This window comes from Myotis yumanensis, unplaced genomic scaffold (genome assembly GCF_028538775.1).
Source record: "Myotis yumanensis isolate MYYU_CA2020_CCGP unplaced genomic scaffold, mMyoYum1.0.hap1 SCAF_2, whole genome shotgun sequence".
Taxonomy (NCBI): domain Eukaryota; kingdom Metazoa; phylum Chordata; class Mammalia; order Chiroptera; family Vespertilionidae; genus Myotis; species Myotis yumanensis.
The window spans coordinates 28,900,586-28,916,284 of NW_027223753.1; the positions used below are offsets into that span (position 1 = coordinate 28,900,586).

General features: G+C 44.8%; 1 protein-coding gene across 2 annotated transcripts in view; it reads right to left on the reverse strand.

Moving 5' to 3' along the window:
- Positions 1–15,699, reverse strand: part of ST3GAL3 (ST3 beta-galactoside alpha-2,3-sialyltransferase 3) — a 175,381-nt gene that overhangs the window by 152,313 nt on the left and 7,369 nt on the right. The gene's annotated exons all lie outside the window — the stretch shown is intronic.

Consider the following 15,699-nt stretch of genomic DNA (forward strand, 5'->3'; position numbering starts at 1 on the left):
GTTGGCTGGAGCGTACACCAAAAGGTTTTGGGTTCAATTCTGCTCAGGGCATATACCTAGGTTGCGGGTTCAATCCCAGTTCGATCCCTGGTCGGGGTGCATGCAGGAGGCAGCCGGTCAATGTTTCTCACATCAATGTTTCTTCTCTCCCTTCCTCTCTCTAAAATCAATTAAAAAATAAATAATCCATGCCCTAGCTGGTTTGACTCAGTGGCTAGAGCAGCCGTGGGCAAACTACGGCCTGCGGGCCGGATCCGGCCCGTTTGAAATGAATAAAAGTAAAAAAAAAAAAAAAAAGACCGTGCCCTTTTATGCAATGATGTTTACTTTGAATTTATATTAGTTCACACAAACACTCCATCCATGCTTTTGTTCCGGCCCTCCGGTCCAGTTTAAGAATCCATTGTGGCCCTCGAGTCAAAAAGTTTGCCCACCCCTGGGCTAGAGCATCGGCCTGAGGACTGAAGGGTCCCCGGTTCAATTCTGGTCAAGGACACATGCCTGGCTTGTGGGCTTGAGCCCCAGTAGGGGGCGTGCAGGAAGCAGATCAATGATTCTCTCTCATCATTGATGTTTCTCTCTCTCTTTCCTTCTCCCTTCCTCTCTGAAATCAATAAAACTATTTAAATAAATAAATAAATAAATAATTCAGGACCTAGCCGGTTTGTCTCAGTGGATAGAGCATGTGAGCACATGCAGGCTGAAGGGTCTAGGGTTCGAGTCCAGTCAAGGCTCAATCCCTGGCCTTGGGTAGGCTTGATCCCCAGCCCCAGTTGGGGCACGTGAGGGAGGCAACCAGTCAATGTGTCTCTCTCACATCAATGGTTCTCTTTCTCTGTCTCTCCCCTTCCCTTCCACTCTCTTTAAAAATCAATGGAGGCCTAGCTGGTTTGGCTCAGTGGATAGAGTGTTGGTCTGCAGACTGAAGGGTCCCAAGTTCGATTCTGATCAAGGACACATGCCTGGGTTTCGGGCTTGATCCCCAGTAGGGGGCGTGCGGGAGGCAACTGATCAATGATTCTCTTTCATCACTGATGTTTCTATCTCTCTCTCCCTCTCCCTTCCTTTCTGAAAGCAATAAAAATATATTTTCCAAAAAAAAAAAAATCAATGGAAAAATATCCTTGGGTGAGGATTAACCATAAACAAACAAACAAATAAATAAATAACCCAGGATAATTTCCTCCTCCCTCCCCCAATTTTAAGATCCATAGCCTTAATTTTATCTGCAAAGTCCTTTTTGCCATGTAAAGTAACATATTTACAGATTCCGGGGATTAGGGTACCTTTGGGGAGCCATTCTACCTAATATCCCTTTCATTAAATTCTCATTTCCTTTAGAATAAAGTAATTGCTCTCAGAATCCAGCAGCTTCAGACTGTGCCCCATTTACTTTCCAACCATCTCTTGCTTCTCCCAACCTCATTTGTTTCCTATGCTCTAGCCATCCTATCTATTCACTGAACACTGTCGTACTGTTCCTCTCCCCTGAGCCTGTCTGGAATACATTCTCCACCACCTTGTTTCACCTGTTGCACATTCTTTGATACGCCCCTTAAATGTAACATCAGTCAAGAAGAATTCCCAAGACCACCCCTCCCCACCCACACTCAGATATCTTAGCCGAGAGATAACATACAAAGAAGAAATTATGTATAAATATTATAAATGAAGTGATAAAAAGTTATCACTGGCAGGTTATATAACTGTCTACCTAGAAAAGCCAAGATAATCGATTGTAAAAACATTAAAACTAATAGGAAGTAGGTGATTATAAGATTAAATCAAAAGCTTCTTAAACACTGTACCAGCAATAACCAATTAGAAATGTAAAGGGGAAACATTCCATTCATGATGGCAACAAAACCTACAAAATATCTAAAAATAAACTTAGGAGGGAATGGGTAAGATTTTCACCAAAGGACATAAAAGATACAAATACATACAGAGATAAAACAGGCTCCTTAAGTGAGAAGATTCAATCATGGAAATATGTCAGTTCTTCTGAAATGTCAGTTCTCTATAAATTCAGTCTAATTCCAGTCAAAATCCATGACTATTTTTTAAATATAAAATTAATCCAAATACTTCATGCCCAAGAATTTTTTTTAAGTGAAAATAATGAGATGAGGATTTGCTTTACCAGATATCAAAACCAACTGTTGTGCCTGAAAGTGGGAAAATGCTCAGGTAAGGACATGTAAAACGGAAAAAGAAGCCAGCTCGAGGGGCTCCTGGCCAGATCTGGAGCATTATAACCCACTAACAAGAATGTAATAAATGTGGAGAGAAGAGAACTCTCCTGTAGAGTGGAAGGTCAAGTAATGAATGCAGAAGGATTAATGTAATTAGAAAAGTCACCATTTAGCAACCATTTTAGTAATAATTCAGCTGAAAAAAAAGCAAAGGATGCTAAAATTAGTGGGTAAAATTCTGAGAAATGGGATCGTATACAGTACAATCTTAAACTATCTCCCCACAAGATACTTATTAATTACAGAGAGGGAAAAAGTTAACTTTACAACGGGGAACTCTGAGAGACACTACCATAAACTAGCTGAAGGTATGATACGTGGAAGTTCTTTGTAATATTTTTGCAACTTTTTTAAGTCTAAAATTATTTTTAAAATAAAAGTTAAAAAAAGAAAAATGTTTTTAAACTAAATGCTCAAAGAAATGTTCGAATAGACATCCAATCCAAATAAGAGATTATGTAGCCACTTTACTAGTAGTCGTTTATGAAAAAATATATATATTTTTTTAAGATATTTGAAATACAACTTTATTCTGATTCTAAACGAAAAGGAACGGGAATGACAGTAACAAACAAGGTTTCACCACTGAGTATTGTGATGCGACTGCAGCATTTTTATAAGGAAACAACTACGTTCCAATAGAGCTAAACATGCAGGTCCAAAAAGTGAAGGTATTTTGTAACTGCCACATTCACCCTGAAGCCCACTCCGCTCTTTCGGCTTCCCGAAGATCCAGCACAGGTTCTGCTTCGCTATATAATAAAGGGGCACCACAGGACAGTTGCCTATAAAACTAGACTTCTGACGCGGGGCTCCAGCTTCCCTCTCACAGGTCGTCATCTTCGTCCGGGAGGTCGGTGGCCTGAACACAACCTCTAGAACAGTGGTTCTCAACCTTCCTAATGCCACGACCCTTTTAATACAGTTCCTCATGTTGTGGTGACCCCCAATTTCATTGTTACAAATTGAACATAATTAAAGCACAGTGATTAATCACAAAAACAATATGTAATTATATATGTGTTTTCAGATGGTCTTAGGCGACCCCTGTGAGAGGGTCATTCGACCCCCAAAGGGTTCGCAACCCACAGGTTGAGAACCGCTGCTCTAGATTGTGCTCACACCGCGCTGCCAGTGCTGGGACCACGACCACCTCTGGAGGGGCAAGAGCAGGCATAGCAACTCCAAGCGAAGGTCTCCGATTCGCTTTCCAGCAAGCCAGAGGAAGGGCTTTCCAAAGCTGCCGTTCCTTCTGGCAGAAATGTCGTAGTCCCGGAGATTCTCCTTTCGGTGGAGACCATTGGTTTTGCCTCACTTTCCTGTCCTCAATGTCCACTTTGTTGCCACACAACACGATGGGGATGTTTTCACACACTTGCCCCAGGTGCCGATGCCAGTTAGGCACATTCTTCTCAGTAACTCTCGAAGTTACTTCAAACATTGTAATGGCACGCTGGGCTTGGATGTCAGCGCCGTCTCGCAGTCCCCTGAACTTCTCCGGGCCGGCCGTGTTCCCTTTGTCTGTGTGGCACACGAGGGAGTGCACCTCCATACCCAGGGTGGCTACGTACTTCTTCTCAGATTCACCCGCCAGGTGATGTTTCACGCAGGTCATTGTCCCAGTCCCACCGCCACCAACCAATACAAGTTTGAACTGAACTTGGGTTTTCTTTGGGCGGCCATGGTGATGTCACTTCAAGAACCGTCTTGAAAATATTTTAATAACGTTAAGATACAAGTGTCATATACTCAACTAAAAAATAGACTAGAATGAAACATAAAAGGCTAAGCGATTAGTGCTGAGGACTTTTCTGGCTGGTGGGATGCACCTGGCCTCCTTGCACAGCCATGAAGGCACACAGGTGAAGGGGGGGGCTGCTCACAGGAGGCTCCTCAGCAGGGACCAGGAGCACTGCAGTCTGGACATAGCCCCTGCTCACATATTCATCTTATCTCAGAGGTGGTGTCTCTCTTCTGTCCAAAACCAATGCCAGAAACACTAGTGCCAGAGATTGTGCAAGGCACAGAGGACACTAAGACCATCCAACGCAGACCCCTGCCCTAGGCATTGTCGGTTCTCACTTCCTGTTCATTCTTCAACCCAACACGATCTGACCTGGCTCCCGCCTGGCATCTGAAACTGTGAGAAGAGATACCGCACGGTGCCGAGAGCCCCTTCTCTCTTTTCTTTGCCTCGAAATGCCGAGCCACCTTCCAGGCTGTCCAAGTCTTAGCTCCTTCGGGACGCTTTCCTTAAATACAGCCCTATCCTGTGGCTGTGTGTGCTCCCGTAACACCCCATGCTACCTCTGTCACGGCATTTATAAAAAATGTTGTTTATTTTTGTCTTTGCAAAGAATCAGCATACAGTTTAAAAGCAGAATCCATAACTTAGGTCTCTGAATCATCTGCATTTAACAGCATAGCATCTATTCTAAGGCATAGCAACAGTGTGTTTAAAATTAAATAAATTTCTAATTAATGGCCCAATGTAGACATAATTAATATAGTTTGTACACATTCTAAAAAGTAATATATACTTGAGGTATAATTTGTGTATGTCTATGTATATATATATAAAATTTACATGTATATAAATTTTAAATATAGAGAAAAGTTTGGAATACTAAGGCTTTTTTAAATTCTCATTCTACAGATATCTCCAAGGCATCTCATTCCACTTCTGTGACTTCCTTTACCATCATTATCCCAAACTTTACATATTCTGTCTAGATGTCTCTAAGTTCCATGTCCATTTTTTAACTTCCTACTCTATACGAAGATCAAGCACATCAAACTCAAAGGCTAACACGAGCCAAATAAATGAGGTATGCGGCCCACGGGCCGCAAGTTTGACATGCTTAATCGAGATGTTTCACAGATGCCTCAGACTTCCCCTTAAACCTCCTCTTTCCCTGTGTTCACTATCTCAATAAAAGGCAACACCTTCACAGATGTTTTTGTCAGAAACCTGGAAATTATCCTTGATACCAACCTCCTCCTCACTCTCATCCCACCTTCCAAATATAATCAATCATCAGGTCCTATGAGTTTTACCTGTTAAATACTTCTGAAATCCATCCTGCCACCATCCCATTTCAAGTCACCATAATCTTTTGCTTGGCCTACTACTATAACCTCCTAATAAGCCTCCCATATCCATTCTTGATCCTAATTCATTCTCCACATAGTACCCAATGTGAATTTATTTCATTTTGTAAAATTCCCACTATCTGTAGGGTAAGTCCCAAACCCCTTAACAAGGCCTATAAGACTCTGCATAGCCCTGGCCAGTTTGTCCCAATGGATAGAGCATCCACCTGCAGACTAACAGGTCCCAGGTTCAATATGGTCAAGGGCACATGCCCGGGTTGCGGGCTCAATCCCCAGTACGGGGCGTGCAGGAGGCAGCCGATCAATGATTCTTTCTCATCATCATTGATGTTTCTATCTCTCCCACTCCTTTCCTCTCTGAAATCAATAAAAAAAAAAATACTCTGCATAATCTGGCCCCTGCCCACCTCTTGCCCCACATCTCTTACCACCCCACCTCTGTGAGTCTGCAACATTGCATGTTTTGAAGATGTTCTCTTCCAACATCAGGCTAAATCCTCCTTGACCCCAGCATTTCATCTAACCAACTCCCAATTATTCTTTAAGTCTCAGCTTAAAGGTTAATTCCTGAGGAGCCTCACCTGTCTCTACACTTCAGGTTAGGTCTCCCTCTTATAAATTCTCACAACCCCTGTATATTCCCATCCCGTTACTTAATATACTTATAATCTTACTAGAGGCCCAGTGCACAGATTCGTGTACCGGTGGGGTCCCTCGGCCTGGCCTGCAGGGATCAGGCCAAAACTGGCTCTCCGGAATCCCCCGAGGGGTTCCGGATTGTGAGAGGGCACAGGCCAGACTGAGGGACTCCACTGGTGCACGAATCCGTGCACCAGGCCTCTAGTATGCATATAAAATCTTTGGTAATCTCTTCCTGTCTTCCCCCTTTGCCCCCTTCCTCTGAGATTCATCAGTCTGTTCCATGTTTCCATGCCTGTGGTTTCCGCTCCTGCATTGAGCATCTAACCCAGCAGTTCTCAACCTGTGGGTCGTGACCCCTTTGGGGGTCGAATGACCCTTTTACAGGGGTCGCCTAAATACATCCTGCATATCAGATATTTACATTACGATTCATAACAGTAGCAAAATTACAGTTATGAAGTAGCAACGAAAATAATTTTATGGTTGGGGGTCACCACAACATGAGGAACTGTATTAAAGGGTCGCAGGATTAAGAAGGTTGAGAACCACTGATCTAACCCCTGATGGTCAGTGTGCATTATAGCTATCGGTCTGATGGTCGCTTAGGCTTTTATATATAAAGAAGAGTATTTGTTAAACATTTATATTCTGGCTAATCTAGGCAGGAAACATGTCTATTGTATCACTGCTAGGTATTCAAAAATTATCTGTTCACTGACCGAATAGTCAGTCAGTAATAGTATGCACAAAAATGGTAAAAAGGCAGTAAGGTACATAAAGCTAGGTTATTTTAATTAACCATAAAAAGAAAACTAAAATTTGAACTCACTGAAACAAATTCACCAAACTCCTGTCATTTCTGAAACATCCTACAATAGGGTTTGTGGTTTTGTTTGTTCATTTTTTTTTTTTTTTAGAATTATACCAGGCAACAACTTTATTTTTCTTTTTCTTTTTTTTAATATATTTTATTGATTTTAGAGAGGAAAGGAGAGGGGGAGAGAGAAACATCAATGATGAGAGAGAATCATTGATTGGCTGCCTCCTGCACGCCCCTCACTGGGGATGGAGCCTGCAACCCAGGCATGTGCCTTTGGCCGGAATCGAACCCGGGACCCCTCAGTCTGCAGGTCGATGCTTTATCCATTAAGCCAAACCAGCTAGGGCCAGGCAACAACTTTTTGTCTGAAATGTCAGAATTTTGCCAACTTTCAAATATCAGCCATAATGGATATGAACTCAATTATAATAAAATTACACAGAGCAAAAACCACAAAGTATTTCCTGAGCATGTCTCCTGTGAATATTTTTGAGGCAAGCTAATTAGAAGTTATTACGTACTATTTATTATCCAGCTTCCCAAACAAGTTACTGAAAAGCTCATTAATTTTTTTATAACATTTTTGTTGAATGCACACCTCCTATTCAGACTTTATGCATGACTAAGCAGATTTAAGTAGTCAATTAATATGCAATATATTAAATTATCCTATGCAGAAGAACTGTGCGTTTTCTAATTGCAAGTCAATGTAAGGGATAAAATAGTTCATATTGCTAATATTCATATATCACTTACTGTGAACCAACTACAGTTCTAAGCGTTTTGTATGATTTAACTCACTGAATCTTCTCAACAATCCTATGAAGTTATCATTCCCACTATATAGAGAAGAAACTGAGGCACAGAAAGGTCAAATTATCTTATCTAAGGTCATAGTGCTAGTAAATGGCAGAGCCAGAATTCAAATCCAAATGACCTGGCTTCAGTTATATAACATTTTTCATTTGAAGAGGCAAGAGTTGATCAGAACAGGAATAAAAAGGAATCAGTAGCGGATTTAAACAAAAATACTGCAACAAAAGTGAAAAAAAGGAACGGGGAAGGAGGAACATGGTAGAAAAAATTTTGTCACAGAACAGATAAAGGTCATTAACAAAGATCCTCCCAGCTGGCTCACACCCAAATGGCTCTATAAGCCAAGAGCAAACTGAGAGCAGAGAGAGATTAAAGGCAGAGCTCAGGGAAAAACCAGCAAAACAACATTTTACAAATAAAATTCAATTAGCCCTCATAAAAGTGAACAAAATCTTCAATGGAAGAGAGCATAGTGGACATTGCTGAAAATGAGAGTCATGAAGGCCATGCTGGATTTAAAAAAAAAAAAAAAGAGCAAGTTAACATGAAAAATAAGTTTAAAAGGAATGCCAAAACAAACCCAAAAAACATGTAGCAATGGCAGTCATAGGAGACCCAGCATAAGCATAACTGGTATCTGAAAAACAGAACCAAGCAAATGGAACCAAAAAAGACATGGATGGAGATGGGCGGAGGGGCAAGCATCTCACTGTGGTTTTGCTTTGCATCCCCTGATGGCTAATGATGTTGGGCATCTCCTATGCGCTTAATTCTTTATTTCTTATCAGCCTGTCTCGTGTTGCTCCAATTCTGTTATAGCTAATAATTCTTACACTAAAGTTTACCTGCTCCAAGTACCATGTGGTTTCATTCTCCTGACTGGACCCAGACTCCTGTAAATATGGGCAGTCAGTAACTTTCTAACTAGAACTCAGATATCTACCAAGGTTTAAAAAATAGAAGACAGTCATGGCCGGTGTGGTTCAGAGGTTGAGCGTCGACCTACAAACCAGAAGGTTGCAGCTTGATTACCGGTCAGGGCACATGCCTGGGTTATGGGCTCGATCTCTAGTGTGGGTGTGCAGGAGGCAGCGGATAGATTCTCTCTCATCATTGATGTTTCTGTCTCTTTCTCCCTCTCCCTTCCTCTCTGAAATCAATGAAAATGTATTAGAAAATAGAAGACAGAAAAGCTGAAAAATATTTTTTTCCTTGATCAAATGCTCCCTTTAGAAGCACTAAGAAGAAGCTGGGGGCGGGGGGGGGGGGGGGGGGGGGGCAGGTAAAAGTCCAAGGAAACAAAAGCTTTAGTTTTCATTTTGTATCTTTTTTTTTAAAACCAAAAACAAAAAAGCTTTCTGAATAGGAGCTGTGAAGGTTTGGTTTTATTGGTTTTTTGCTGATTTTTTGAATGGTGTTCAGAGGATAAGGGTGTGCTAGGGGGAGGAAATGAAACATGAGAAACTTACTGAATGTGCTGGGAGGAGGGACTGAGGCATGGAAAGGGATTGTGTTAGGGTCAGGGACCGTAGAAGAAAAATTGCTAGATTGTCTTAGAAAAACAATGTGTTATGATATGCTCCAGCCAGGTGTGACTCCGTTTACCTCCCCTTTGTGCTTATGAACTTTCTGTGAACTTCTAAGGAACAGCTAATGAAATGCTTTGTATTTTTTTAACACTGTTTTGCTATGAAGGATCATACTGCACCCTTGGTCTCAGCTGCAAACCTTCCCAGAGGGGGAAGGTGCGGGCTGTGGTCAGCTGGCCAGCTTAATAAAGGCTCTTAAATTTAAATTCTGAGTCGGTGGTCTATCTCGCTGAGCCAACCCATAACAAGGGTTCTAGGCATACTGTTTTTAATTGGAGAAAGGTGACTTCTATGTGAAAGATTTAAAATGCTGAATGGAATCGGTCTTGAGAAAGTTTACCTGGAATGTTAGAAAGATAACCTTCCTTTGCCGGGCCAAATGAAATAAAAGGATGGCTAGTGTTAAAGGGAGGTGGCAATATGTCCAAAAAACTAGAAGCAGAAAATTGTAGCACGAAAACAGTCAATACCAATACTGAAACGAATGGACATGGCTGTGTTTCAATAAAGCCTGCAGGCCAGTTGGCCAACCTCTGCTATGTTCTGTATATGGACACACGACATGTAGCAAAAGCATAAGAACACGTGTGAGAATGTAACACTTTAAATTCAACACAGTGTATTCTCTGGTGAAACAGGGAGGAGACTGGCAGGAAATACACGAGGCATTTGCTAGAAATGTAATATTCTATTTATTTTTTAAAAAACCTGACACAATAGGAATATTAAGATTTAATGATAGGTATCACCATATTGATCTGTTCTTGTATGTGTGAAATATATCATAAGAATATATGACATAAAAAAAGAATATATGACATAAATGTTTCCTTTCATTGCTATTATTTCTCTGAGACTTTAGCTGTCTTAGACCTAGGTAGTAGTTCTATACTATTTATCTGCCCATATCTTTTTTTTTTTAAAAGCAGGGAAAGAAATTAATATTGCAGAATTATTACACTGAACTATGCTGGAAGCTATGCCATCTTATCAGTCCAGGCGGAAGCCATTATTATGCACCGGAGTAGAGCAGTGGGAACACAGTGTGATGCAAGCAGCTGAAGTATAAACAAGGTATAGGCATTATGAGATGGTGGAAATTAGTAACTGGCTGTGAGGGTTAGGAAAAGCTTCAGCAAAGAAGATGAAGCAGCAAAGGGGTAGGAGAGGCCCTGGATGCCATGCTAAGGAGTCTGAAATGTATCCCACTGGCAGTGAAGAACCACTTAAGGGATTAAGTAGAGAAATGCCTCGTCAGATCTGTATTTTAGAAAGGTCACTCAAGTAACAATATGGAGGGCAGCCTGGAGAAGGCTCAGGCGAGAGCAAGAAGACACCACGTAACAGCCAGGCCCTTCGCTTCACAAAGGACGTACAGCCCTAAGATTCCGTGGATGCCCAAGGGCCTTCCATAAGATGGCTGAGTATTTGCATATAACCTATGCACATCCCCACATATACTTTAAATCACCCCAAATTTTTTATAATACCTAATGCACTGTAAATAATGGTTGTTACACTGTATTGCTTAGGGAATAATGACAAGAAAAAAGTCTGTGCATGTTCAGTACAGACTCAACTATCTAGGCCTAACTACATGGTGCACGTCAGCAACAACGTAACACTTCACCACCCCCACCCCCCAATATGTTTGAGCCTCTGTTGATTGAATCCACAGATAGAGCAAGCCAACTGTTATCTCAGAGGGTACTCAAAATGATTCACCACGGCAGCAAAGGAAAATACCAGCACTCAACCTGAAGAGTATCATGCTAAGTGAAATAAGTCAGTTACAGAAAGACAAGTATCACATGATCGCACTCATATATGGAATCTAAGTAACAAAATAAACTGATGAACGGAGTGGATCCAGAGACATGGAAGCATGGAACAGAGTGCGGGATCTCAGAGGGAAGGCAGGAGAGGGTGGGTGGGCGGGAGGTAATCAACCAAAGACCTTGTATGCATGTATGCATAACCCATGGACACAGAGAACAGGGTGCTGAAGGCCTGGGGCAGGGCACACGGGAGGGGCTAATGGGGGGGGGGGGACATATGTAATACTTTCAACAATAAAGAATTATTTTTTAAAGAAGAAAATACCAGAACTCTTGTTTATGAACTTTATTGACACTGGCCTCCTCACACAATCCCTATGTCATATGTCTGTGGCACATGGGGTTCAGGAAGTGTGGAAGCTCCACAGCCTGGGGGGCAGTGGTGTCATCACTCATTTGTTTTGTGATGCAGTGCAGTTCATGTGCCACACAATGACATCAATGTGGTCAGTTTCAGGAAAAACGGATCTTTTCAATAAGATCACAACCAAACTTGACAATGAGATGGTGAGTAACCATGAAACTCTTGCAGCTCAAAGAAGTTCTCTGGTCAAGTGCATATAAGATTTCTGGGACTTAAAGAGCATTTGTATATTTTTCTCTTACAAAAATACTAGTGTTCCAAGTTCAATGACGTCTTCTGGGATGACAAATGTCTATTAGAAGGATGTACCTAGCAGATATTCCAAAAATACACACATCTGTCCTTTCAAAATAAAGAAGGTCTAACAAAAGGTGGCAACTTTAAAATAATAAACTATGCTGAGTACATTTTGAAAATATGTGTCAATTTTTCTATCCTTATGTTTTCGTTGCAAAAAAGATGTATGAGTTTTTTTGGTTTGAACCACACATGAAAACTCTCACATCTGCCCTGTCCAGGCGGCTCAGTTGGTTGGAGCATCATCCCATACACCAAAGGGTGGCGGGTTCGATTCTTGGTCAGGACACATACATAGGTTTCAGGTTCGATACCCATTTGGAGTGTGTACAGGAGGTAAGCAATTGATGTTTCTCTCTCTCTCTCTCTCTCTCTCTCTCTCTTCCCCCCCCCCCCGCCCCTTTCTTCCTCTCTTTAAAATCAATTTTTAAAAAATAATAAAATAGGCTTTTGCAGCCTCTCCATCAGAGAGGATGGCGCCCACCTGGCCCCAGCTTAAAATCTATTTCTGCATCTTGGTCTTTCTTTAATTTCTTAGTCCCCAGCTCCTCCGCTCAAGAACCTGTCGTTTTCCCGTGATGGGTCGCGGGAAACAGAAATAGCCCACCACATTTGGCGCGAACAGGGATTGAGTAAGGAGGCAAGAGAAGAAAGCGAGGGGGTCGCTCCTAGAAGTGTGCACACAACAGATTGAAGAGAACCAAGATGGCAGCATAGGGAACGGACCTGTGTGTGCTGCTCTCTCACAGCATCATTGAAACTATCAACTATGAAGTAAACAACCGCCACTCAGAACCATGGGGAAGTTGGCCCAGTGGGAGATCTACAACTGGAGGAAAAGAAAGAAGCGCAGTGAGACTGAGTGGGAGCTACGGAGGCACCAAAACCGGAGGTACGCAGTCACACGCCACGCGGGCTGCAAATGGATTCTCGGTTTTTTACGAACCCTCGAATCCTCTGGGCTTGCGCGGGGCGGGTCTCTGAGGCCCCAGATCCCGCAGGGAGAGGCGGCCACGGCCTTGCAGTGGTCGGAGAGCGAGGGAAGCTCTGAGACGCGGCTGCTCGCCGGCACCACGGGACAAGAAGTCCTGGTGTCCCGGGGAGGCGAGGGGCGCGGAGACGCTGCCATCGCTATTTCCTCCACGCTGGTGACTCCCTGTGACCCCGCCCTACCCTCAGGGCTGTGCCAGAGGCACAAGAGGGAATGACTGTGCTTTTACAAACTCTCAAATCCACTGAGCTGGTTCGGGCGGGTCTCTGAGGCCCCAGGCCCCAAGGCGAGAGACGGCACGGCCTTCCAGCGGTCAGGAAGCGAGGGAGGCTCTGGCGCTCGGCTGCTCGCCGGCACTGGGGGACGCAAATTCCTGGAGTCCTGGATAGGCAAGGGGCCGCTGAGTCTCCGCCCCGGCGACTCCCTGTGACCCCGCCCTACGCAATTTACATTCCCATCTGGGCTGTGCCAGACTCACAAGTAGAAACGCCTTTGCTTCTGCAAACTTTCAAATCCACTGAGCTGGTTCAGGCGGGATCATGAAGCGCCAGACCCTACGGGGAGAGGCAGCACGGCCTTGCAGCCATCAGAAAGCGAGGGAGACTCTGTTGCACAGCTGCTCGCCAGCACTGGGGGACACAAAGCCCTGGCAGAGAGTCAAGGGGCCGCGGAGACTCAGCCAGTGCTATTTGCTCCGCCATGGCGACTCCCTGAGTCTCAGCCCTAATCAATTTACATCCCCATCCAAGCTGTGCCAGGTGCACAAAAAGACCCACCTGCGCTTTTGCAGCCTATCCCAACAAATTGCAGACTTCAACTGCTCGCAGCCATGAGAGACACACTCAAGAAGCAGACCCAGGAGAACCAGGATGGCGGCATAAGGAAGAGACCTGTGCGTGCTACCTCACACAACAACATCGAAACTACCAAATATCAGACAAACACCTATCATACAGAACCATGGGAAAGTTGGCCCAGTGGAAGCTCTACAACTGGAAGGAGAGAAAGAACATTGAGACTGAGTAGGATGTGACACCAAGTACAGAGCCCAACCCAACAAACTGCAGATTTCAACTCCTCGCATAGAAAGAAGCGCATTGAGACTGAGTAGGATGTGCAGAGGCACCAAGTACAGAGCCCATCCCAGCAGGCTGCAGATTTCAGCTCCTTGCATCTGGGAGGGACGCAATCAGGGGGCAGAGTCGGGTCCGGGGCCGGCCAGGGCTGGGCCTGACTCAGCCGGCACTGTGGAACTGCTGTACCAGCAAGCGCACAAACATGCCCACTGGTCCCAGTCTCTTGTGGGGCGCTGGGGGACAGCAGACAGGCAGTCTGTGCACTTGGTGGAGGGCAGGAGTACTGGATGTTCAACCACCAGGAACGCCTGGAGATTTTGTCTAGTGGGGAGCCGCCGGCAGGGGACAGAGGGCCAAACTTCCTGTTTCCCCGGTAAGGCTGGGATGGCCCCGGTGAGGTCGGGATGGACCCGGTGAGGTTGAAGCAGTCCCGGTGTAGTAGGGACGACCCTGGTCAGGTCGAAATGGCCCCGGTGTGGTAGGGACAACCCCGGTGAGGTTGAAACGGCCCCCGTGAGGTAGGGACGACCCTGGTCAGGTCGAAACGGCCCTGGTGTGGTAGGGACAACCCCGGTCAGGTTGAAACAGCCCTGGTGTGGTAGGGACAACCCCGGTCAGGTTGAAACAGCCCCGGTGTGGTAGGGACGACCCCGGTGAGGTTGAAACAGCCCCCGTGAGGTAGGGACGACCCCAGTCAGGTCGAAACGGCCCCGGTGTGGTAGGGACGACCCCGGTGAGGTTGAAACGGCCCCCCGTGAGGTAGGGACGACCCCAGTCAGGTCGAAACGGCCCCGGTGTGGTAGGGACAACCCGGTCAGGTTGAAACGGCCCCCGTGAGGTAGGGACGACCCCGGTGAGGTTGATCCGGCCCCCGTGAGGTAGGGACGACCCCAGTCAGGTCGAAACGGCCCCCGTGTGGTAGGGACAACCCCGGTCAGGTTGAAACAGCCTCGGTGTGGTAGGGACAACCCCGGTGATGTTGAAACGGCCCCCGTGAGGTAGGGACGACCCCGGTGAGGTTGAAACGGCCCCCGTGAGGTAGGGACGACCCTGGTCAGGTCGAAACGGCCCCGGTGCGGTAGGGACAACCCCGGTCAGGTTGAAACGGCCCCGGTGTGGTAGGGACGACCCCGGTGAGGTTGAAACGGCCCCCGTGAGGTAGGGACGACCCCGGTGAGGTTGAAACGGCCCCGGTGAGGTAGGGATGGCCCCGGTGAGGTTGAAACAGCCCTGGTGAGGCTCAGACGGCCCTGGTGAGGTTGAGACTACTCCAGTGAGGTTGGGACAAATAAAGGGGACCAGTATGGACTGATGAACAGGGGTAGATACAGAAGCAGAGCAACATTGAACAGAATGTTAAACTATAGTGGGAAGCCTGGGGAGGGTTGGGGGGGGGATTAAGAGACCAACTGAAGGACTTATATGCATGCAGATAAGATTAACCAATGGACACAAGACACGGGGCGGGGGGGGGGGGGCGGGGGGGTAGGGGCCGGGGGAATGTCAAGGGGAGGAAAAAAGGAGACATATGTAATACTCTTTGTAATACTTTAAGAAATAAAAATTATTAAAATAAAAAAATAAAAATAAAAAATAAAAAAAAAAAATAAAAAATAAAAATAAAAAATAATAAAATAAAAACTCTCACATCTGTATGCCAGGAGTTTTCAAACTGTGATCCAAGACCCCAAAACCCTTTCGGTGAGTCCACAGGCGTAAAACCATTTTCATAATAATCACCAGACAGTCTTTGCCTTGTTCACTCTCATTCTCTCACAGGGTCCGCAGAGTTTTCCAGGGGCTAATGGAGTGTGTGCTTGTGTATGACTGCGATTTAAAATCTTCTCAGTAATTTGGGGACATTAAATATCAATAGACAAACCTACAAAAATGAAAG